The sequence below is a fragment of the Grampus griseus genome (genome assembly GCF_964374135.1).
Source record: "Grampus griseus genome assembly, chromosome: 15".
Taxonomy (NCBI): Eukaryota; Metazoa; Chordata; class Mammalia; order Artiodactyla; family Delphinidae; genus Grampus; species Grampus griseus.
Window position 1 is genome coordinate 83,779,244 of NC_139009.1, and position 23,964 is coordinate 83,803,207.

The window sequence follows — 23,964 nt, forward strand, 5'->3', positions numbered from 1 at the left end:
TGTGCCTTGTCCTGTACTTACAAAATGAGGTTTGGGAAGTAAGAATAGGACTTTACATTTGCCTCTGTTACATTTCCTATTGTTAGATTTGGCCATGGCTCCATCCTCATGGGATCTTTTGGGATCCCGATTTGCTCACTCCGTGAATTCAAAGTCCATTTTAAGTGCTGGTCTCCCATCATGTGGTGAGCTGTGCCCGCATGTTGTAGAACTCACTCTGCAGCTCCCAATTCCCTTCCCAATCTCTGGCTTGGGTTTGTGGCCCTCTGTTGCCCTGCACTCATGACCCCTGGAAGTATCACCACCTCCACACTCTCTGGGGTTATTTTGCCCATGCTCACTTGGTAATTTTTTTTGGATTTAGATTTGTTTTGCTTTTTAATCCTGAACTTGCTTTTTTTGGCAGGGGTGGGGAATATACCCCTTCCACCCACCCTTACCTCCTCTACTCTTGACTTGCTGTAGCTGGAGGGTGACCGTGAACTTGTCCACATCCATCCTAGCTGCCACTTTCCTGGGAGGGAACAAGTATGGCCACCGAGGTTGTCCACTGGTGACCACTCCTCACATTAACCCATTTGTCATGGAGTATGGGCGTTTAGGAAGGTGTCCAACTCTACTAAGTGTATTCTTCATCTTGCTCACAAGAAAGAGGTTTGAAATGCTTTCTCGTGAAATCCTGATTCATTAAATTCGCAGTATTCTGCCTAATCTCCACCTCTCTAACCCCATCAACTACAAGATTAAATGAGCTTCACCAGACTTGGTTCATTCTTAGTCACTTCATGCTTTCTCTTAGTGATCATGGCTTCATTAAGTGCTAAAGACAATCACTGTAATAATTCATCTAGAATCTTTCCTGTTCACTAATCTGTGCTTGCACAACCCCTCAGACCCAGTGATGGATGTGGGAGCTGTCTGGAGGTAGGCAGTATTAAGGGTTAAGTATTAAGTATTCTCCTAAGAGGCTTGGAAGGAAGCTGGAAGACAGAGTGTGACTTAGTGGTCTGGGAGAGTCATGGAGATGATCTGGTCTGTTTATGTGTCATTGCCTGGAACAGGAGTGGAATCAGCCAGATCCCCCCGGGGCATAACCACAAAGGTCACAAGGCAGCCATTGTGTATAGCATGTTAACTCTTCAGCTGAAAGGGATAAGGGTTAAACTAACAAAATGTGCCCCTGCAAGGCACTTCAGAGAACATTTAGATCAGTGCTCCTCAAGCTTTACCGCTCACACGGGTCACGTGGGGAATCTTATTAAAATGCTGATTCTGGGGCTTCCCTGGTGGCGCAGTGGTTGAGAGTCCGCCTGCCGATGCGGGGGACACGGGTTCGTGCCCCGGTCCGGGAAGTTCCCACATGCCGCGGAGCGGCTGGGCCCGTGAGCCATGGCCGCTGAGCCTGCGCACCCGGAGCCTGTGCTCCGCGGCGGGGGAGGCCACAGCAGTGAGAGACCCGCGTACCGCAAAAAAAAAAAAAAAAAAATGCTGATTCTGATTCAGTCGTTCTGGGGTGGGGCCTGAGAGTCTGCATTTCTAGTGCATTCCTTGATGATGTCTCTGGACTGTGGCCACACTTTGTGTAGCAAGGATTTAGATTATACTGTATGTTTTTCCAGATGTAGAAACTGAAGTGCAGAGAGGTGAAATGGTTTCCCCAAAGCCACATCCATGAAGTTAGAGCAGCCTCTTTTATCCAGGTCTCCTGGGGCCCAGGTCAGTGTCTAACTACAAAATTAATTACCAAATTGCTGGACCTAGTAAAGCAGGGTTTACCACCCTTTCTTAAGGACCCGTAGTATGTGACAGTACAGGCAAGGTCAGATTCCAGGCATGGACATGCTTGCCTGAAGGCACACACACATGCACACACATGCACACATATGCACATGCATGCACACACACACACGTTGTATGTGCTTTGCATTCTCCTTTCTCATTGATTATGATGTGTAGGAAACACATGGATTAAGGAAACACATGGAGAAATGGGTTACAGTCACATTAAAGATATTCTTAAATGCAGATCCATTCTGAATGTGTAAACTTTTCCATAAAAATCTTACAGGAAAATATGTGAGCTATTTCTGACCTATTAAATATAAATACAGATGTTTCGGAGCTCTGCAAAGACCATGTCGCTGATAAAATCGCGTCATAATGACGTCTTCTGAGAGTTTCCATGGTAAAAGCTGTGGGCTTGGCTCAGTGAGTGCTGTGCTCCAGACTTTGTAAAGGACCTTGGAGTTTGGCGATTTTCCATGAACTTCTGGTACTGAATTTTTATTGCCAACTCTGACAATTTGTTTTCCCTGAACTCTGTCGGGGGGGGACTAAGCAACTGACAAAACCCAGGCAGGAGTGTGTGTGTGCATGTGTGTGCATGTGTGTCTCCTTGTTGAGAAGTGGGAAAGAGGAAGGGAAACATCTGGAGTGGAAAAGAGGGTCAGAAAAATCCTGGAAACAAAATCTTTCCTCTCCACTAAATGTTCAGTAAGGATAAACTGATTAGGGAAAACTTGGGAAAACAAACTCCTGTTTTGGGGCAAATACCTAGGGTGGGTTAAGCCTGCTGGTGTCTTGTCCATGGCCTCCCTATCAACTGGGTAGTAAGTTTCTTGGGGACAAAAGCTGGGTCTTCCTGATCTTTTGTTGTTGTTCTTCCAAAGAGCATTGAGAGGGTCTTGCCTTCAGTGGAAGCCAGAAACATCTCTTCAGTGAAATATCATTCACCTTCCAGCATGAGTAGCACCTGGCCAGCAATGTGGGCGGTGCTAGTGTGTTTCTAAGGATCTAACAGCTCAGATCAGCAAGGCTGCCCCTGGAGCTGGGGGTGGGTTAGGCTCCAGAGGCCCCTGCTACTCCACATTGGAGGAAGGGTGGAAAGTTCCCCCGGCCCCCCGACCTTTGAGGGTATCTCAGCTTTGTCAGTGAGGTTATGTCTTTAGCAGTCTGTTGACACACCGGACGGCCTAGGCCTGAATAGTCACGTGACAGGTAGGTTAAAAATGTCAGTAAAACCTCTACAGGAATGTTGCCTTAACCTCAAGACCGTTCTGCTCATTCTTAATGTTGAAAGTCCTGTCTACCACTCAGGTGGAAACATTTGATCTCTCAATTAAAGCTCGTTAGTCTCCCAATTAGTCACAGCTACTTATAATCATTTAGCATTGGAAACCATTCCGGGAGGCCCTCTGGGAAGGATACCGGGAAGGGTGAGGAAATTGCACTCCCCCTGAGTACATACTCCCTGTTCACAAATATTGATAAATAGCACAGGTCCCTGGAAAGACTCAAAGAGCAAGGCCAGGTTGGGTTCCACCCGGGCTCCACCCTGCCTGGCTGAGGGAATCTTGGGGAAAGTACTTACCTTTTCCATGCCTCAATTGCCTTATCTGTAAAATGGGCTTAACGAATTTAAAGTTCCTGGAAAAACTGATACATAATAAGTGCCCGCCCTTGCTGTCTGTGTTGTTATCATGGACAGAAGACTTGGATTCAGAGCACGGAGCATCACCCCAGGATGCAGTAGGGGGTATGCATGAGTGAACGGTGAAGACCGGAAGTGCGGGGAGGGGGACGAAGAGGAGGGGGACGGAGTGTTGTGCGTGTTGTGACATCACGTTCAAGAGGAGGAGGGGAGACGGGGCAGGGTGGTGGCTGCAGAGCACGTGCAAACACAGGTTTGAACGTTGTCTTCTGGAGAGAGTGGTGGCCCATCCAGGTTGGCGCGGGGGGTTCTTTTAAAGGGCAGTGGGACAAGGTGGAAAGGCATGCGGAGGTAGCTGCAGGAGGGCCTTGGGTGCCAGGAGAGGAGCCTTGGCCATTTTGGTCCTTGCGCTGCAGACTTTGAGTACAGCTCTGATAGGCGGTGCCCGTGCTCTGTTGAGAACATGAATCTGGATGCCGGGCGCGGGAGGGGCCGTGAGAGAGAAACAGAAGAGGGATGCGGCAGCACAGTCCCTCGGGGATGGATCAGGCCACCGCGAGTGGAAGCCAGAAGCTCTGGCTACATTTCCCCGAATCCTCCCTGCCCGGATGGATTTTGAGCCCAGGGGTGACTCTTGGGTCTCCTCGCCTCCAGGATGCTGAGAAGAGATCCCTGCAGTGTCCCCAGGGCACATGGCAGGGGCGGTGGGCACAGTAGGAAGAGGCCCTGCGTCTGAAAATGCAAAGACCTGAATGAAAGGTCCTGCAGCATCGCCGGGAGCTCCCATCCGTGGGTGTCATTACAAGAGGCTTGGGAGGTTGGCAGAAGAGCGAGGGCATAGGAGACCCCAGGCCTGGCCTGGACTGGTCCAGATTCTGATAACAGGAACTGTGACAGACGAGCTGTCTGTGGGCCAGCCTTGCCCAGGTTTATGGCTCAGTCATTTGAGAAGAGAGACACAGCCTGTGAACTGTTAGGAGTGAATGCTCAGTGGAGAGCGTGGTATTTCGAAAGGGCTTGGCACGTTTTCTGAATGTTTCTGGCTGCCTGCCGGGCTCAGAGTTTCCTGTTTCTAGTTCCCCACATGTGTCACAGCTGAGGATTAAAGCCCTAAGAGGCATCACCGGAGCCCACTTTCTCCTTTCTCTCAGCCTCTGCACAGCTGGGTCTCCTGACAAGCTGTGAGGCGTCCCTCTCCTACGTACAGACCAGACCTAAAGCTCTTTGGGAAAGAAAAGTGCAATTAGCAACTCCATCCAGGACTGACTTCTAAATGCACTTTTGTTTTTAATAACCACCGTCAACTCAGCGGGCTCCAACCAGGGACAGAAACCCTGCAGGCTGACCCTGACTTACCACCTCCCTTGGGGCCAGCCGTTCCCAAAGCCTCCAACCATAAGGAAAGGGGACGGTAAGATGATTGATTTGCACTTTGGTTTTCGTTTCTGTATTTTTTTCCCCTCCTTTTCCCTTTGTTTACTTATACACTGATGAATTATTTAAGAGGGGCCAATGGAATCTGATAAAACTGACAATGTCATGCTGTTTGTTTAGACAAGATGTGAAGGATTTCTTGGAGTTATGTGGCCCTGTGGCCATATTTAACCCTAAGTGTGTCTGTGAGCCCTATTAAAAGATCACCTATGATTACATATGTTTTATTCCATGGAAGATTAACTATGAAATATGTGGGAGATATATTTTATGACTATATACTACCTATAAGGCATCAATAGTTATGTGTCTTTTGGTAAATCACGAGGTTTAACCAAAGGATGTTGTAAAGTTCTTTTAAAATGCTGTAGTAGATGTTAGAATTAAGACATTTTATGACTTTCCTTCATGCTTCTACAGTTCTAGAGGGGCATAACCTGGGCCTGTGTTTGGCTGACGGCATTGCATTGCTATAAACAGATATCACCGATTGCATTTAAAATTATAATATATTGTTTTAGCAAGATTTGTGCATGCTTCCTTCCATAAGAGCTTACAATGGAATCTTTTTTTTTAACGTCTTTATTGGAGTATAATTGCTTTACAGTGATGTGTTAGTTTCTGCTTTATAACAAAGTAAATTAGCTATACATATAACATATACCCCCATATCCCCTCCCTCCCTCCCTCCTAATCCCACCCCTCTAGTTGGTCACAAAGCACCGAGCTGATCTCCCTGTGCTATGAGGCTGCTTCCCACTAGCTATCTGTTTTACATTTGGTAGTGTATATATGTCCATGCCACTCTCACTTCATCCCAGCTTACCCTTCCCTCTCCCCGTGTCCTCAAGTCCGTTCCCTATGTCTGTATCTTTATTCCTGTCTTGGCCCTAGGTTCTTCAGAACATTTTTTTTTTTTTAGATTCCATATATATGTGTTAGCATACGGTATTTGTTTTTCTCTTTCTGACTTACTTCACTCTGTATGACAGACTCTAGGTCCATCCACCTCACTACAAATAACTCAATTTCGTTTCTTTTTATGGCTGAGTAATATTCCATTGTATATATGTGCCACATCTTCTTTATCCATTCATCTGTTGATGGGCACTTAGGTTGCTTCCATGTCCTGGCTATTGTAAATAGAGCTGCAGTGAACATTGTGGTACATGACTCTTTCTGAATTATGGTTTTCTCAGGGTATATGTCCAGTAGTGGGATTGCTAGGTCATATGGTAGTTCTATTTGTAGTTTTCTAAGGAACCTCCATACTGTTCTCCATAGTGGCTGTATCAATTTACATTCCCACCAACAGTGCAAGAGAGTTCCCTTTTCTCCACACCCTCTCCAGCATTTATTGTTTCTAGATTTTTTGATGATGGCCATTCTTACTGGTGTGAGGTGTTACCTCATTGTATTTTTGATTTGCATTTCTCTAATGATTAATGATGTTGAGCATTCTTTCATGTGTTTGTTGGCAATCTGTATATCTTCTTTGGAGAAATGTCTATTTAGGTCTTCTGCCAATTTTTGGATTGGGTTGTTTGTTTTTTTGATATTGAAGCTGCATTAGCTGCTTGTATATTTTGGAGATTAATCCTTTGTCAATTGCTTCATTTGCAAATATTTTCTCCCATTCTGAGGGTTGTCTTTTTGTCTTGCTTGTGTTTTCCTTTGCTGTGCAAAAGCTTTTAAGTTTCTTTAGGTCCCATTTATTTTTGTTTTTATTTCCATTTCTCTAGGAGGTGGGTCAAGAAGGATCTTGCTGTGATTTATGTCATAGAGTGTTCTGCCTATGTTTTCCTCTAAGAGTTTTATAGTACCTGGCCTTACATTTAGGTCTTTAATCCATTTTGAGTTTATTTTTGTGTATGGTGTTAGGGAGTGTTCTAATTTCATTCTTTTACATGTAGCTGTCCAGTTTTCCCAGCACCACTTACTGAAGAGGCTGTCTTTTCTCCATTGTATATTCTTGCCTTCTTTATAGAAAATAAGGTGACTATATGTACATGAGTTTATCTCTGGGTTTTGTATCCTGTTCCATTGATCTATATTTCTGTTTTTGTGCCAGTACCATACTGTCTTGATTACTGTAGCTTTGTAGTATAGTCTGAAGTCAGGGAGCCTGATTCTTCCAGCTCCATTTTTCTTCCTCAAGATTGCTTTGGCTATTCGGGGTCTTTTGTATTTCCATACAAATTGTAAATTTTTTGTTCCAGCTCTGTGAAAAATGCCATTGGTAGTTTGATGGGGATTGCATTGAATCTGTAGATTGCTTTGGGTAGTATATTCATTTTGACAATGTTGATTCTTCCAATCCAAGAACATGTTATATCTCTCCATCTGTTTGTATCATCTTTAATTTCTTTCATCAGTGTCTTATAGTTTTCTGCATACAGGTCTTTTGTCTCTTTGGGTAGGTTTATTCCTAGGTATTTTATTCTTTTTGTTGCAATGATAAATGGGAGTGTTTCCTAATTTCTCTTTCAGATTTTTCATCATTAGTGCATAGGAATGCCAGAGATTTCTGTGCATTAATTTTGTATCCTGCTACTTTGCCAAGTTTATTGATTAGCTCTAGTAGTTTTCTGGTAGCATCTTTAGGATTCTCTATGTATAGTACCATGTCATCTGCAAACAGTGACAGCTTTAATTCTTCTTTTCCGATTTGGATTCCTTTTATTTCTTTTTCCTCTCTGATTGCTGTGGCTAAAACTTCCAAAATTATGTTGAATAATTGTGGTGAGAGTGGACAACCTTGTCTTGTTCCTGATCTTAGAGGGAATGGTTTCAGTTTTTCACCACTGAGAACGACGTTGGCTGTGGGTTTGTCATATATGGCCTTTATTATGTTGAGGTAAGTTCCCTGTACACTTACTTTCTGGAGGGTTTTTATCATAAATGGGTGTTGAATTTTTTCGAAAGCTTAAACCATTAGCCAGACTCATCAAGAAAAAAAGGGAGTAGACTCAAATCAATAGAATTAGAAATGAAAAAGGGGAAGTAACAACTGACACTGCAGAAATACAAAGGATCATGAGAGATTACTACAAGCAACTCTATGCCAGTAAAATGGACAACCTGGAAGAAATGAACAAATTCTTAGAAAAGCACAACCTTTTGAGACTGAACCAGGAAGAAATAGAAAATATAAACAGACCAATCACAAGCACTGAAATTGAGACTGTGATTAAAAATCTTCCAACAAACAAAAGCCCACGACCAGATAGCTTCAGAGGTGAATTCTATCAAACATTTGGAGAAGAGCTAACACCTATCCTTCTCAAACTCTTCCAAAATATAGCAGAGGGAGGAACACTCCCAAACTCATTCTACGAGGCCACCATCACCCTGATACCAAAACCAGGCAAAGATGTCACAAAGAAAGAAAACTACAGGCCAATATCACTGATGAACATAGATGTAAAAATCCTCAACAGAATACTAGCAAACAGAATCCAACAGCACAATAAAAGGATCATACACCATGATCAAGTGGGGTTTATCCCAGGAATGCAAGGATTCTTCAATATAAGCAAATCAGTCAATGTCATACACCATATTAACAAACTGAAGGAGAAAAACCATATGATCATCTCAGTAGATGCAATGGACTCTTAAATGCTTGAGCATGGTTGCTGTTGTTGCTGTTTGTTTTTATTTTTATTGGGCTCTGGAAACTTATTCCCTTTGTTGGGCCTAGGGAATCACTCAGACGTTGGGACTGTCCATCACCCCCAGAGCAGAGGCCTGTATAGCTCAGGGAGCCCTGGTCAGCGTTCACTGTTTTGAGCATGCTTCCTCAGAGGCTTTGAAAATGTTACATCTGGAATTGCAAGGAAGACTCTAGGCTCTCAGGGTTTGGTCAACATTGCCTTGTATTTCTTATTGGACACCCTTGACCTCTCTGTGTCCTATGATAATGTTGTTGTGTGAAAGAATAAGAAAATGGGACAGAATCTGAGATATTAAAGAAAGGAAGGAAGAGAACAAAAATGAGGTTAAGCATTCAATTCAATTCAACTTAAAACTTCCTCTTCTTCTTATGCCAAATGTGACTTTGCACTGTGGGTGTGAGGGTGTGAAGGGCTGGATAGTGGGAAGGACATTTCAAAAGGTGCAGTGAGTGACTAGCTGGTTTGGTGAATCACCATGTCCACCCACAGGCAACTGGAGGCCACCATGTGTGTGCTGGGGGCCGGGGGGAACTCTGTGCTCACTGAAAACGTGTGGATAGTTGGGGAAAGGGAGCAGACATACCATCTGGAAGGAGTAGGGACACTTCTCAAGATGAATTTGATCTTCTTAATAGTGATGATGAATTTTATTTTATTTTTATTTAAAAATGTATTTTTTAGAGTTTCTTCAACATTTATTCCAATTTGCTTTATATTATTATACTTCTAATAGTTTTTCACAGTTATTTAAATTTAAAAGTTAACTTATAAATTAGTGCATTTTATTTTTTAAAAAATTTTTATTGGAGTATAGTTGATTTCATGTTGTGTTAGTTTCAGGTGTACAGCAGAGTGAATCAGTTATACATATATCCACTCTTTTTTAGATTCTTTTCCTATATAGGTCATTACAGAGTGTTGAGTAGAGTTCCCTGTGCTATACAGTAGGTTCTTATTATCTATTTTATATATAGTAGTGTGTATATGTCAGTCCCAATCTCCCAGCTTATCCCTCACCCCTCCTTCCCCCCAGTAACCATAAGTTTGTTTTCTACATCTGTGGCTCTATTTCTGCTTTGTAAATAAGTTCATTTGTTACCTTTTTTTAGATTACACATATAAGTGATATCATATGATAAAAATGTATTTTTTATTGAAGTGTTGATTTAGAATGTTTCAGGTGTACAGCAGAGTGGTTCAGTTATACACATATATCTATTCTTTTTAAGTTTCTTTTCCATTATTGGTTATTACAAGATATCCAGTATAGTTCTCTGTGCTGGAGAACTATACAGTAGGGCCTTGTTGATTATCTATTTTATATATAGTAGTGTGTATCTGTTAATCCCAAATTCCCAGTTTATCTCTCCTCCCCCATCACCTTTCCCCTTTGGTAACCATAAGGTTTTTTTTCTATGTAAGTCTGTTTCTGTTTTGTAAATAAGTTCATTTGTATCATTTTTTTTAAGATTCCACATATAAGTGATACCATATAATATTTGTCTTTCTCTGTCTGACTTTACACAGTATGATAATCTCTAGGTCCATCCATGTTGCTGCAAATGGCATTATTTCATTCTTTTCTTATGGCTACATAATGTTCCATTGTATAAATATACCACATCTTCTTTATCCTTTCATCTGTCGATGAGTAGTGATGAATTCTGAAAGATGCTTACGGCCTGTCTCTACTCAACATTCAGTTGTGTTTTTTTTAATTTATTTAATTTATTTATTATTTTTGGCTGCATTGGGTCTTCGTTGCTGTGCACGGGCTTTCTCTAGTTGCAGCGAGTGGGGGCTACTCCTTGGTGTGCTGAACGGGTTTCTCATTGTGGTGGCTTCTCTTGTTGTGGAGCATGGGCTCTAGGCATGTGGACTTCAGTAGTTGTGGCGCGTGGGCTTCAGTAGTTGTGGTTCAAGGGCTCTAGAGAGCAGGCGCAGTAGTTGTGGCACGTGGGCTTAGTTGCTCCGCGGCCTGTGGGATCCTCCCGGACCAGGGCTCGAACCCGTGTCCCCTGCATTGTCAGGCAGACTCCCAACCACTGCACCACGAGGGAAGTCCCCACATTCAGTTTTTAATCTTTAACCTACAAACCCTTTGGGGCTCTGTTAACTTGCTGAGGAGAGAAACTCCACAGGCGAGGTCACGGAGTGGCTAGGATCCACTTCTGAAATATAGCCTTTAAAAACATACACAGACAGAACATGCTCATGGTCAAAAATAAAATTAAAAAAGAATACATAGAGGGCTTCCCTGGTGGCGCAGTGGTTGAGAGTCCGCCTGCCGATGCAGGGGACACGGGTTCGTGCCCCGGTCCGGGAAGATCCCACATGCCGCGGAGTGGCTGTGCCCGTGAGCCATGGCCGCTGAGCCTGCGCGTCCGGAGCCTGTGCTCCACAACGGGAGAGGCCACAACAGTGAGGGGCCCGCGTACCACAAAAAAAAAAAGAATACATAGGGATAAATGAAAAAGGTGAAACATAAAAACCTAACATTGTGAGATAAATACTGTTAGTGTTTTGGTGGGTATGGTTTTCTCTGAACACATTTACATTTTTGACAAAACATGCTTGTACTGTACATGATGTTTTATCACCTGCTTTTCCCTTTCAGCAATATGCTGTGAGCGTTTTACCATGCTAATGTATTTCTTCCTACAAAAGCTTTTTAATCACATTACACAGATGATGTGTTAGATCATGTTGGTATATTTGATGTTTTTCTTTTCTATTTTTAACATTCCCCAAACTAACATTCCTATAGGGAAACCTATGCCTCTCTTCCTGATTATTTCCTTGGAATAAATTCCCAGAGGTCAAAGGGCACGAGCATATTTGAAGGTCTTGCTTCTCTTACTAAATTTTTCTAGGAAAGCACTAGTCGTGTATACTCCCTCCAGCACTGTATGGACACCCTTTTCTCACACTTTCACCAGCATTGGGTTTTTCACCTTTTTTTTTTCTAAAGTGTACTAATCTGGTAACTGGCCAAGAGTATTTTGTTGTCTTAATTTGCTTCAAGGCCACTTTTTGTGAAACCTTCTGGCTTCCCATTCTGCCCCTTTAGGTTCAGCTTCTTGTCTTTTTTTGGTTACATTATCAAACCAATCCTCTCTCACAGTAACTTTTGCCAACCTAATTTCTGAGGCCTTTGACCTCATTTGATGTCTCTCAGCAAGTCCGCCCAGAGTGTGTGGGAGTCAAATGCTTTTGCTCTGACTTTTTATTTACCGTTTGAACAACTGAGCGCAAACCTCGGTCTTTATGATTTGATCTCCTTTTATCTCTACAATTTAGAGGTAAAAGGACTGACTTCCCACTCCACCACATGATCCTACTGGGAAGATAAAGAGAAAAGCTAGAGGAATGTTCTTTAAATAGAAACAAAGTAAAAATACCAAATGGTACTATTACTAGTGTTTGCTTATATTATAGCCTTACCTTATAGAGCATCTAGTTTTGGGAGAGCTGCGTGCTGACATTTTGACAATGTCTTCTAATTCTAAACTTGGAAGGTTGTGCGTGTTACAACATGTTTCTTGGTTCCTAGATTCAGTAGCACGTGGACATACTTTAGATTAAAAACAGGTTTTATTTTGTTGCTTCTTTATCTCACCTGCACATGGGATAATATGCCATTCTTCTCATATTGCATTTTCACCATCCACTTGCTTCACTCTGATCCCCAGTGAGAGCCTCTGAAAGGTAGGGGCTGGTTTTATGTGTTTCTCTCTCTCCTGGGCCTGGTTTGGGGTCTGACACCCTGTGAGGGCTTGACGAACGTTTCTCGCATGAGTCAGTGGAAGGGAGCTAGGAACGTTTTTACCCAACTCTGCAGGGAAATGAACATCCCCAAAAGGAATTACAGAGGATTTAAAAATGGAGCTTTATCTGGGACATATTGATTGTTTTCTTGGTTTAGTTTAGTGTGGGTTGGTTTCTCTTTCTACTGAGTAAGACTTTAAAGCTCTTAATGGATGTTAAGCAAATGAATACAAACCCAGGGTAGACTCAGGAAAACGGAGATCGCAGCTTTTGTTAGTGCGAGTCCCATGGACTTGGCATGTATGGGAAGCTTTGCAGGAGGTACAGAGTTTCACTCTGACCCTCAGCTCAGTGGTCGGTTGTTAATATTGGGATCAAATGAACATTTCGCAATCGTTTGAACCTGGTATTGAATAAGTAATGATGATGGCAAATAACCAACAGAGCACTTTCTACATGTGAGACCTGGTTCTAAGTGCCCTGTGTACGAGGTAGTCTTTATTATTATCTTACTTTGCGACTAAGAAATGTAAGTGCAGGGACATGATTTGCCTAAAGTCACATCAGTACTTAGTGCACGACTGGGCTTCATGACACGGTCTCTAGCGAGAATGAAAACACATAGCTTGCGTGCTTTTGAATAGATGACACACAGTTTAAAAGGCTTTAAAAAGGTTATTCAGCGAAGTCTTTCCCTCTTTCTCACCAATAGGTTGATAGTTAATAGTTTCTTCCACCTCTTTGACACTGTGTTAGTCAGGGTTCTCTCTCTGGAGAACCAATAGGAGATTGATATATATGTAGATATGTAGGTATCGATATAGCTATATCAATCTCCTCTTGGTTATATATGTGTCTATCTGTCTATATGTATCTGTCTAGGAATAGACTTATTATAAGGTGTGGATTGGCTTATGCCATCATGGAGGCTTGAGAAGTCCCAGGATCTGCCATCTACAAGCTGTAGACCAAGGAAAGCAGATGGTGTAGTTAGAAGGTTGAGAGTTAGAAAGCAATGGTGTAGACACCAGTCTCGTCTGAAGGCCTAAGAACCAGGAGTGCCAAGGGCAGGAGAAGACCGACATCCTCACTCAAGTTGTCAGGCAGAGTTCATTCAACCTTCCTCTGCCGTTTTGCTCTATTTAGGCCCCCAAAGGATTGGATGGAGCCCATCCACACTGGGGAGGGCCATTTGCTTTACTCAGTTCACCAATTCACGTGCTAATCTCTTCCAGACACACCCTCACAGACACACCAGCTATCTGGGCATCCCATGGTCCAGTTCGGTTGACATATAAAATTAATCATCACACATGCCAGTGACGTACACTCATCTGTACCTGGTTCCAAATCTGCGTCTAACGAGCTGCTTTTTAGCCTTTTGCTGACTAATAAGTTGTTTGCAGTCTTCTGCTATTACAACCAATGTTGCAATGAATAACAAACAGCCATGCCTGTGTCGTTTTGCAGAAGTGCTAGCAAGCGTATTTGTCGGCTAAATTCCTAGAAGTGGCACTGCTAGGTCAGAGGCTTGTGTGCGTTTGTGATTTGCCCACCCACCTCCCCTCAGGTTATAACAGTTAACAACTCTGCCAGGAATGTTTGAGAAAATGTTTCTCTACACGTATGTCGACACAGTATGCTACCAAACTGTGTTTTTGTTGTTGTTGTTGTTGTTTTTTGTTTTTATTTTTTACCTTTGGTGATCTTATAGGGGGAAGAGGTTAACTCTGTGTGTTTTCGAATTTTTCATATCTCATATCATTGCTGAGGGGTTTTTTTAGACTATTTTTTTATTTTTTAAAATTTTTATTGGAATGTAGTTGATTTACAATGTTGTGTTAGTTTCAGGCGTACAGCAAAGTGAATCAGTTATACACATACGTGTATCCACTCTTTTTTAGATTCTTTGCCCATATAGGTCATTGCAGAGTATTGAGAAGAGTTCCCTGTGCTATACAGTAGGTCCTTATTAGTTATCTATTTTATGTATAGTAATATGTATATGTCAAGCCCAATCTCCTAATTTATCCACTCCCCCTTATCTCCTGGTAAGCGTAAGTTTGTTTTCTACATCCATGACACTACTTCTGTCCTGTAAATAAGTTCATTTTTACCCTTTCTTTAAGATTCCACATATAAACTATATCATATGTTTGTCTTTCTGTGTCTGACTTACTTCACTCAGTATGACAATCTCTAGGTCCATCCATGTTGCTGCAAATGGCAATATTCCATTCTTTTTATGGCTGAGTAATATTCCATTGTATACATGTACCACATCTTCTTTATCCATTCCTCTGTTGATGGACATTTAGGTTGCTTCCATGTCCTGGCTATTGTAAATAGAGTTGCAATGAACACTGAGGTGCGTGTATCTTTTTGAATTATGGTTTTCTCCTGGTATATGCCCAGGAGTGGGATTGCTGGGTCATATGGTAGTTCTATTTAGACTTTATTTTTTAAGAGCAGTTTTAAGTTTACAGAAAAATTGAGAGGAAGGTACGGATATTTCCCATATACTCCCTGCTCCACACGTGTATAACCTGCTCCATTAGCAGTATGCCCCACTCCCCAGAGGGATACATTCGGTACAACTGATGAACCTACACGGACACGTCATTATCACCCAAAGTCCGTAGCTTACCTTAGAGTTCACTCTTGGTGTGGTACATTCTGTGTGTTTAGACAAATACAGAATGACGTGTATGCATCATTATGGTATCATACAGAGTATTTTCACTGCCCTAAAGGTCCTCTGTGCTCTGCCTGTTCATCCCTCCTCCCCCCCGCCCCCTGGCAACTACCAATCTTTTTATTGTCTCTATAATTTCACCTGTTCAGAATGTCATATAATTGGAATCATATATTATGCAGCCTTTTCAGATTGGCTTCTTCCCTTAGTATTATTCATTGAAGGTTTCATCATGTCTTGTCATGGCTTGATAGCTCATTTCTCTTTAGCACTGAATAATATTCCATTGTCTGGATGGACCACTGGTGATTCATCCATTCCCCTGCTGAATGGTATCTTGGTTGCTTCCAAGTTTGGACAGTTATTAATAAAGCTTCTATAAACATCCATGTGCAGGTTTTTGTGTGGATATAAGTTTTCGACTCCTTTGGGTAAATACCAAGGAGAGTGATTGCAGGATCGTACTGCAAGAGTATGTTTAGTTTGGTGAGAAACTGTCAGACTGTCTTCCAAAGTGCCTGCACTGTTTTTCACCCCCTCCAGCAGTGAATGAGGGTCCCTGGTGCTACACATCTTTGACAGCATCTGCCGTCAGTGTTGTGGATTTTGGCCATTCTAATAGGTGTGTAGTGGCATTGAGATTGTTTTAAAACCGGCTGTGATCATGACGATTGTTTTCTGAGCCTCGTGGGTGTCCAGCCATGGGATGCTGCAGTAGGGCAGGGCACACAGAGGGGCCGGGCAGTAGCCCAAGTCGAGTGTGTGATGAGCGTCGTGAAAGACACAGATGGCTGCTGAGACAGTGGCTAAGGGGCTGGGTCTACGTTACCTGGTGATGGGGGGTCCTTGTGAGGAGGCGTGAGGTCTGAGGCAGAGGGAACAGCGGCACTTGAGCCCGGGGTGGGGGGGCAGGAGAATGGGGCCAGATCACGGTGGCGTAGACAGAGATGGGGCCAGATCACAGTGGCGTAGACAGAGATGGGGCCAGATCACGGTGGTGTAGACAGAGATGCGGCCATGGTAAGGAGCTTGGGTTTCATTCTGAACTTCCCAGTCACAGGCTGGGGAGATGGTGCCAGAGTGTGTACAGTCTTACCTCCCAGACCACAAGTGCTCACCTGTGTGATATTAGGGAAGCCCAATCCCTGTGCCCGAGCACTGGGGGCCGTCGTTGTATTTACCATGAGAGATGGTGGCAGGGCGGACATGTCCTGGCACGCAGGACACTGTGCTGTCTCGCCCAGCCCTGGATTCCTGGGTGTGTGACAAGCGACAGGTGCTTTGCCTGAACGTGGCCGTGGAGACATTCCACAGGCACGCACTCTGCCTCTCCCAGGAATGAAACGAGGTGTACAAAGGGCATTCTTGCTCATCCCCTCACGCTTTGCTAAATTAACTGAGGGTTCTGAGAAATGATTCATGAGCGTCCAGTCCGGACTGAGCCCCGTGCTCGGTGCTTCCGGTGCCGAGAGGAGTCGGAGGATGGGAAAACACAGAGGAAGAAAGTGAGCAGCGGCTTCTTACTTTCTTACTTACAGTTTCGAGACAGAATTAACATCAATGATCAAAAGGCAGGCGGAGGGGGCAGCAGAGAGGCCCAGGCGCCTCTGGTTCCAGATGAGAACCCCGGCCTTGCAGACCACTGCGGGGGCCTGTTTGGTGCTGGGGAGTCCATGGGGCTGGAGCTTCTCATGTCCTTCTCTGTAGGTGCAGGTAGGGTGTTCCTTCTATGTTTAGAGGTGAAGAATCAAGAGCTTTCCTCAAGGCCACGGGGTGGGCCAAGGGTGGAGCTGGGACTAGCCCCTGATTCTGAGCTCCCTGAGGATGCTCTCCAGGCATCCCCAAATGGAGAAAAATTCCTCAGCCTCATCGCTGGGGAAGGCCTGGAGGAGAGGCGCTCTCTCTGCCCCGCATCCTCTTTCACTTTGGCCCCTCTGGTTCCAGTATCATGGGGCAGCTTGGCTTCCGAGCCTGTAGCACTGGCAGAGCCCTGCAGAAGGGCTGGGCCACACCCTCACGTGCCTGATGGTTCAGGCTGTAAGCCCAGAGTTGCTTCTATCTTGGGAAGGAACATAGGGGACGGAGGTCAAGTATTGTTGGTCGGGCTCTCAGGCCCCTATCTAGGGCACAACTGGTGATTAGAGTGGGGATTAGCGCGTGTGCGTGCGTGTGTGTGCGTAGGTGGTGTGTCTGAATGAAGGCTTCAGGACCTGCTGGCCCAGAAGATGTGTTCAGGGTTGCAGGTTTCCATGGAGATAGGACCACCTGGGCAGGAAGTGGGACAGCTGTGAGATCAGTTAACACCTCAGCTAGCTTTGCTTCCTGGTCCAGGGAGAAGAGGGCAGGCAGGGTTTGCTCTGGAGGAGAAGGGATTCCACAGATGAGTTCCAGATGCTCAACTCAGACAGAGTGGCCCAATCCAACACAACATGGGGTGGGGTTGGGACTTGTCTAGTGGTAATGATAAGGAGGTAAAAGAGGCACAGCCAAAGGGATACTTACAAAGGAAAAGCCCAGAAAACATATTTAGAAAACTTGAACGGGGCTTCCCTGGTGGCGCAGTGGTTGAGAGTCCGCCTGCCGATGTGGGGGACACGGGTTCGTGCCCCGGTCCGGGAAGTTCCCACATGCCACGGAGCGGCTGGGCCCGTGAGCCATGGCCACTGAGCCTGCACGTCCTGAGCCCGTGCTCCGCAGCGGGAGAGGCCACAGCAGTGAGAGGCCCGCGTACCGCAAAACAAAACAAAGACAAAACTTGAACGGCATCTGTGCTAATTGTAATTAAAATAAACATTTCAGGATTCATAGATTTTTAGGCTCTTGGTTTTCCGATATCTGTGTTCAATCTGTTCATGACAATGACTAAAATTTCAGTGAGAATATTAGCAAGTTTGACGTCTGAAGGCTTCAGACATTCTCCGAATCAATGAACAAATGAATGATGATGTTGCTATAGAACTAGGCGATGGCGTGATTGTGTCTTTTGTGGAGGTTTGCCTTTTTTGTCACTTGAGGGGAAATTATTGGAAGTGGACACACTTATACATTATCCTCTTTTTTCTGAAGATGCTGAACTTCCTGGCTGAGGTAAGCAGTGTTGGTTTGTTTGACTATATCCACTCAGCCACTTACGCCAACGATATATTCCAACATGGCTGCAAACCCAACACATTCCACAGCCATGAGTATGACCCCAGAGGTTGATGTGGTTTCCCTCATTCAATTCCTGGACTTAGTGAGAGGGCAGAACTTGACTGGAAATCATGGGACAACTTTTCTCAGATCATTTATTACCTGGATTTCAATTGCTGGTTCTTTGACCACATCGCTCTGGGCAGATCTGCCGCTGTCCTGAATGAACCAGGGTCAACTGTCATCTGGCTCCTCCTGGCGGCGTCTAGGTGCTTTACAGACATTACCTGTGCTCTGTACAGAGGTTTTGCTGTTTTCAATTTGTCCCAAAGGAAGATGGGGGGCAGAGCTAGCAGATTTAGGCAGGTACCATCTCCAGATGGTGGCAGATGAATGACAGAGTCAGGATTTGAACCTGGGTCAGTTGGGCTCCCAAACCTCTTCGCGTTTCACTGTGCTGATATGATAACGGGACCCAAAGAAGGGAAGTGCTAGTCGATGAATAATTCTTTTTGAGATGTATTTGAACTCATATTTCTATGAGTGCCGAAGCTTTCAGAGTTCGTTCACGGGAGGAACATGATTAAGGCTCCCTTCTACCATTTCTTATGGGAATTTATCATCCAAGCTGGCACCTGGTACCTGTAAGCTAGTTTTTAAAGAAGGCGTTCTGTACAAGGGTTATTTTCCAGCCTCTGAAATGGTCTGTAGATAATATTTAAGCTACAACCAATACAATACATATTATAAAGTAAAAATTCAACTATAATAGGAACTCAACAGATATTTCTCTGGAAGGATTAAACATACCCTGCCTGAAATAGGTGGGAGAAACCTGGTTTCACAGATTGTATCATCTATCTGTTAATGAATGATCTGTACATCAATAAAAGAACAGATAACACATGTTAATGAGTATGTGGAGAAAAGGGAACCTTTGTGCACTGTTGGTGGGAAAGTAAATTCGTGTAGCCACTTTGGAAAACAGTGTGGAGGTTCCTCAAAAAATTAAAAAATAGAGCTGCCATATGATCCAGCAATGCCACTTCTGGGTATATATCCGAAGGAAATGAAATCAGTATCTTAAAGAGATACCTACACCTCCATGTTCATTGCAGCATTATTCATAATAGCCAAGATATGGAAATAATCTAAGTGTTTGTCAACAGATGAATGGATAAAGATGTGGTACATACTGGACATACAATAGAATACTATTCAGCCATGAGAAAGGAAACCCTGCCTTTTACAAGAACATGGAAGAAACTTCAGGGTATTAAGCTAAGGGAGATAAGCCAGACAGAGGAAGACAAATACTGTACGATATCACTTATATGTGGAATCAAAAAAAGCTGAACTCAGAGAAACAGAGAGTAGAGTGGCGTTTGCAGGGGCTGGGGAGTGAGGGAAATGGGGAGATGTTGGTCAAGGTACAAACTTCCGGTTATAAGAATAACAAGTTTGGGGATCTAATGTTCCGAATGGTGACTGTAGCTAATATATTGTATTACATACTTGAAAGTCACTAAGAGAGTAGATCTTAAATGTTCTCACCACAAAAAAAAGAAGTGGTAATTATGTGATGGGATGGAGGTGTTAGCTAACACTATGGTGGTCATATCTGACAGTATAAAAATATATCAGATCAACACGTTGTACACCTTAAACTTACACAATGTTATATGTCAATTATATTTCAATTAGGCTGGGAAACAAACAAACAAAATAATAACCTGTTAAACAATATGCAAAAAGTCACAGCATTTCTTTCCTGGGGAGAAAATATATGATTCTAGCCAGGGGTGATAGAATGGGTTCTTTGACTTGTTGATTTAAAAAATCTCATGTGATACTTGCCATGACGACCTCTTTTGAACAAATTTCCCTCAAGGTTTAAGCACTTCTCTAGAATATCGCAGTGGTTTGCTGAGCTGACTCATAGGGAGAAGGAGAGGTTACATTTTTGCAATTGTAATAATGTGGGAAATTACACCCCACATCACTCAGCACACTTGAATATTTCTCATCAACCTCGAATTCTGAGATTTATTTAACTGCAAGATCAGAGTTCTAGATTTTCTTTCCCAGTTGAAATGTTTAAGAAATTTAGGTAACGTGACATAATATATAAAAACTAGGTTCATAGGAAAGTGAAAAATGCTGGGAGGGTGGCGGAGGAGGGGTGGTGGAGACAGACACTTCCTTTAGTCTGGAACTGATGTCCGGATCATGAATTATTGTTCCAGGGAAACCTGCTGTGTGTGAGTAAACCCCTGAAGTTGGACTCTCTTCCTCTGCCTGGCCCCTGTCGGCCCAGTCGGTGTAGAAAATGGTGTTGCTGCATTAGGGGACCCACTCAGCTACGTACAGGTACCTACTATGGTCAGCCTCTGTGATCTAGGCCAGCCTTTGTCGATCTTGACCGCACGTTGGAATCACCTGGGGAGCCTTAAGAACTACCAGGTACCCGGGCCCCACCCCCCAGACGTTCTGATGGCATAGGTCTGAGATGCAGCAGACCTGGGCAGAGGGATTTTTTAAAAACTCTCCGGGGGCAGGTGTTATAATGTGGCCTGAGAATCACTGACCCGGGAAATAGACAGCCGTAATTTCCATAATTTACCCAAGTCAACGAGAAGCTGGCTAGAACAAGGCTGTCCTGAGTGATTGCCACATCCCTCTGCTGGGGGAATTTAGGTCCATTTCCCAGAATACTTTGTTCCTGAACATGGTCACAGGTTCTCTGTCCCGTCCGTGTGGTTTGAATTTTCTAAGGGACAGTGGGTGTGAGTAGTGTAAACGGAGCCGCTGTCATTTATTCGGCTAAGATTTAAACATCTGCTCTGCTCAAGCTACGGTCAGTAAGGGAAAGAGCTTACCTTTCAGCATGTGATGAGTATCAGGGAGAGAAGGACTCAGCCCTACGGAGTCCGGGGTGCTGGTGCCACCAGGGACGGGGAGGTGAAGCCAAGGGCTCAGAGGAGGTGGAGATAGTCACCCGTTTCCCCTGGTTGGAGGGGTGGGAAAACCCTAGGACGCCCTCTGAAAGGAGCATACAGTATTGAGGCTGGGCCTGGAGGACGAAGGAGGAAGAAGGATAACAGTCTGGGCAGAGGGAATGAGGGAACAATGGAGAAACTGGCAAGGAGGCTGCTTTGCGATTTGACCTCGGCCAAGAAGCATCGAGGCAAGGAGGGGAACTTGTCAGAAAGATGGAGTCAGGGAGGCCAGGAGGGTCTGGAATGAGAGCCAGTGGTCTGGGCTTCATCCAGGGGAGTGGGAGCCCTGCGGGGCTGGGTTCTGACTGCCAAAGCCCAAGCAAAGGGCAAGTAGGGGCTGGCCTAGCACTATTTATCCAGCTAATGTGGGTGCTTTGGAAGAAAAGTCTGTGTTGGTCTAACCATCTCATTTGACAAAGTGGGAAAAACACCCACGTAGGCTCCACACGTCAGTTTTGTGTCCACAGGGTGGTGGGTTATTGCATTAGGGTAGTTCAGACTTTTCCTGATTGCTGCCTTATTCATCTCTCCTTTTCTCTAGCTTTGAGCACTACTTCCTTTCTTCTTCCCCAGTCCTCCTTCTGAGGGGGAAATTGAAGAGCCTCCCACACATATAATCTTGTTGCCTCCAGTAGTGACAGTGAAACTCTGAGTATAAAAAGATTCTCTGGTCATTAAGAGGCCTGATGGTTCGCACGGTATTTACTTCATTCTTCGCCACGTTGACTCTTAAGTAAATATGGTAACTGCTTGTTTAAAAATTCTTTTCACAATACAATAATAACATTGAAAGGTCAGCCAGGTTTTGGCTCAGATGGCCAACATGCTTCTGCCAGAGATGTTTCTGGATTAATTTTATTGCTTCTAAATGTTCTTCAATGCATTTTGAGAATTTTATTTGTGAGAAAGTGCTGTTAGTGGTTCTGTCTAAAAGGGGAGGGGGGGAGAGCGATTTCCCTATAATTGAGATCACTTTGTCTAAGTCTGATTTTGAATTATCTCAGAGGTAGAACAGATTGGTGGTTACCAGAGGCAGGGGGCGGGGAGGGGTGAAATGGGTGAAGGGGTCAAAATGTGCAAAGTTCCAGTTATAAAATAAATAAGTCCTAGGATGTAATATACAGCATGATAACCATAGTAACTGTGGGTGGTGATCGTGGTTCACTAAACTTATTGTGATCATTTCAAAGTATATACAAATATCCAATCATTATGTTGTACACCCGAAACTAACATGTCAATCATATTTCAGTTTAAGAAGCATTTATTTGCATTGTGTTGGACACATTAGAGGATTCCTCCCCTCCCCTCCAGCACACACACACACACACACACAGAAGGAGGATGTTTATGGTCCTGAAAACTCTCGGGTTCACTTTTTCTCCCATTGGCAGAAAAGGGTGAAATCACGTTAGCAGACTTGCTGCGCTGGGTCCTAGTGTTTTCTGTATGACAGGGCTAACATTTTTCTAGATAAACTTTCCATGTCTGTAGTTTCTCGGTTCTATTTCTTACTGTTCTCACATTAATTCAGAACCCCATTGCAATAAGTGTTTGACCTAGTTTGAAAGAATCTGGTCATAAAGGAGGAAGGAAAAAGTCACTTCTTAAAGGTAAGGCTTGTTTATGTGCGATTCTTAGATGTGTGACACAGTCGGGAGGTAAAATACTGAAAGGTCTTAGTTTTCAACGTTGGGCAGTGTTGTCTCATAGCTGCACCTTTTCTCATCAAACCGCAGGTCCAGTTTTGGACTGGGAAGGCATCCTTACTCCAGGCTTGAAACTGTAACATGTCCCCTACCTATCTTGGGGGACCAAAATTAGCAGCAGAAAGCACCTACTATGTGCCAGCTACAGCAATAAGCACTTTACCTGTATGTTCACCGTCCTGGTCAGGCGGGCTCTGGTTTCCCCATGTGACGGATGGGGAACTGAGGCTGACAAAGCACCATTGGGATGGGTAGAGCTGGAGGCACCCTGAGCCTCTCCTGTCCATGGGTTACTGTTGCTCGCGGCATCCCCGGCACATGCATTAGCGATGCTCCCACCACACACACTCGTGACATCCCCAGCACACGCGTTAGTGGCATCCCCGGCACGCACATTTGTGGCTCAGCTCTCCTGTTGACATAGCAAAGTAAAGTACCTGCATATGTTACTGTTAGTTACCTCCAACTCTCAGATCTCTGAACAGCTGTCAACGTTTCACTTGTCACTTCTGCACTCACAGAGCCACCTTTGATTCTCCATCCTAACTTTCACCTGGCATGTTCCCTGCTTCTTTCTTTGTTTAGGTGAATCTCACCTTGTTCCAAAAAGGACTTGAGGCAGCTTGTTTAAATGTTTGTCCAAGTCTGTATGGCCCCTTGGGGATGTGTGAAATAATGCTTGTGTGCGGGGGACACTGCTGGGCAGAAAACATTTACTCTGAGCACTCGAGCTTCAAGAGTTAATCTCATTTATTCGACCTTGAGAAAGTGCTAAAACTGCTACCTCCTGGGAGTTTTTCATTACAATCGTGGTAAAGAATATGTTTGGAAAGTATCAAGAAAAGAAACATATATATATATATATATATATATATTCCTTTAAAGCTATACAATATATACTGTATATATGTGTATACACACACACACACACACACACACACACACACACATTCTTTTAAAATTGCTCAGAATAAGTATACAGCTCAGCTGGGACCAAAGAAACGTTTATCAGAGGGTAATGGTAAAAGCTGTAACTTCGTGCCATAGTGAGATTGGAACTTTCTTTCAATCATTCAAGAATATCTAGTTAAAACATAAGCTCCTTACTGCACTTCAAAGA

At 43.9% G+C, this 23,964-nt stretch overlaps 1 protein-coding gene across 2 annotated transcripts in view; it reads left to right on the forward strand.

Annotated features, from left to right (window-relative positions):
- The first annotated feature begins 4,577 nt into the window (after positions 1 to 4,577).
- Positions 4,578 to 23,964, forward strand: part of IL1R1 (interleukin 1 receptor type 1) — an 87,325-nt gene continuing 67,938 nt past the window's right edge. For both annotated transcript variants that reach the window (XM_082672091.1, XM_082672092.1), the window contains exon 1: positions 4,578 to 4,841. The gene's annotated coding sequence lies outside the window, so the exon portion shown is untranslated. The remainder of the gene's footprint in view (positions 4,842 to 23,964) is intronic.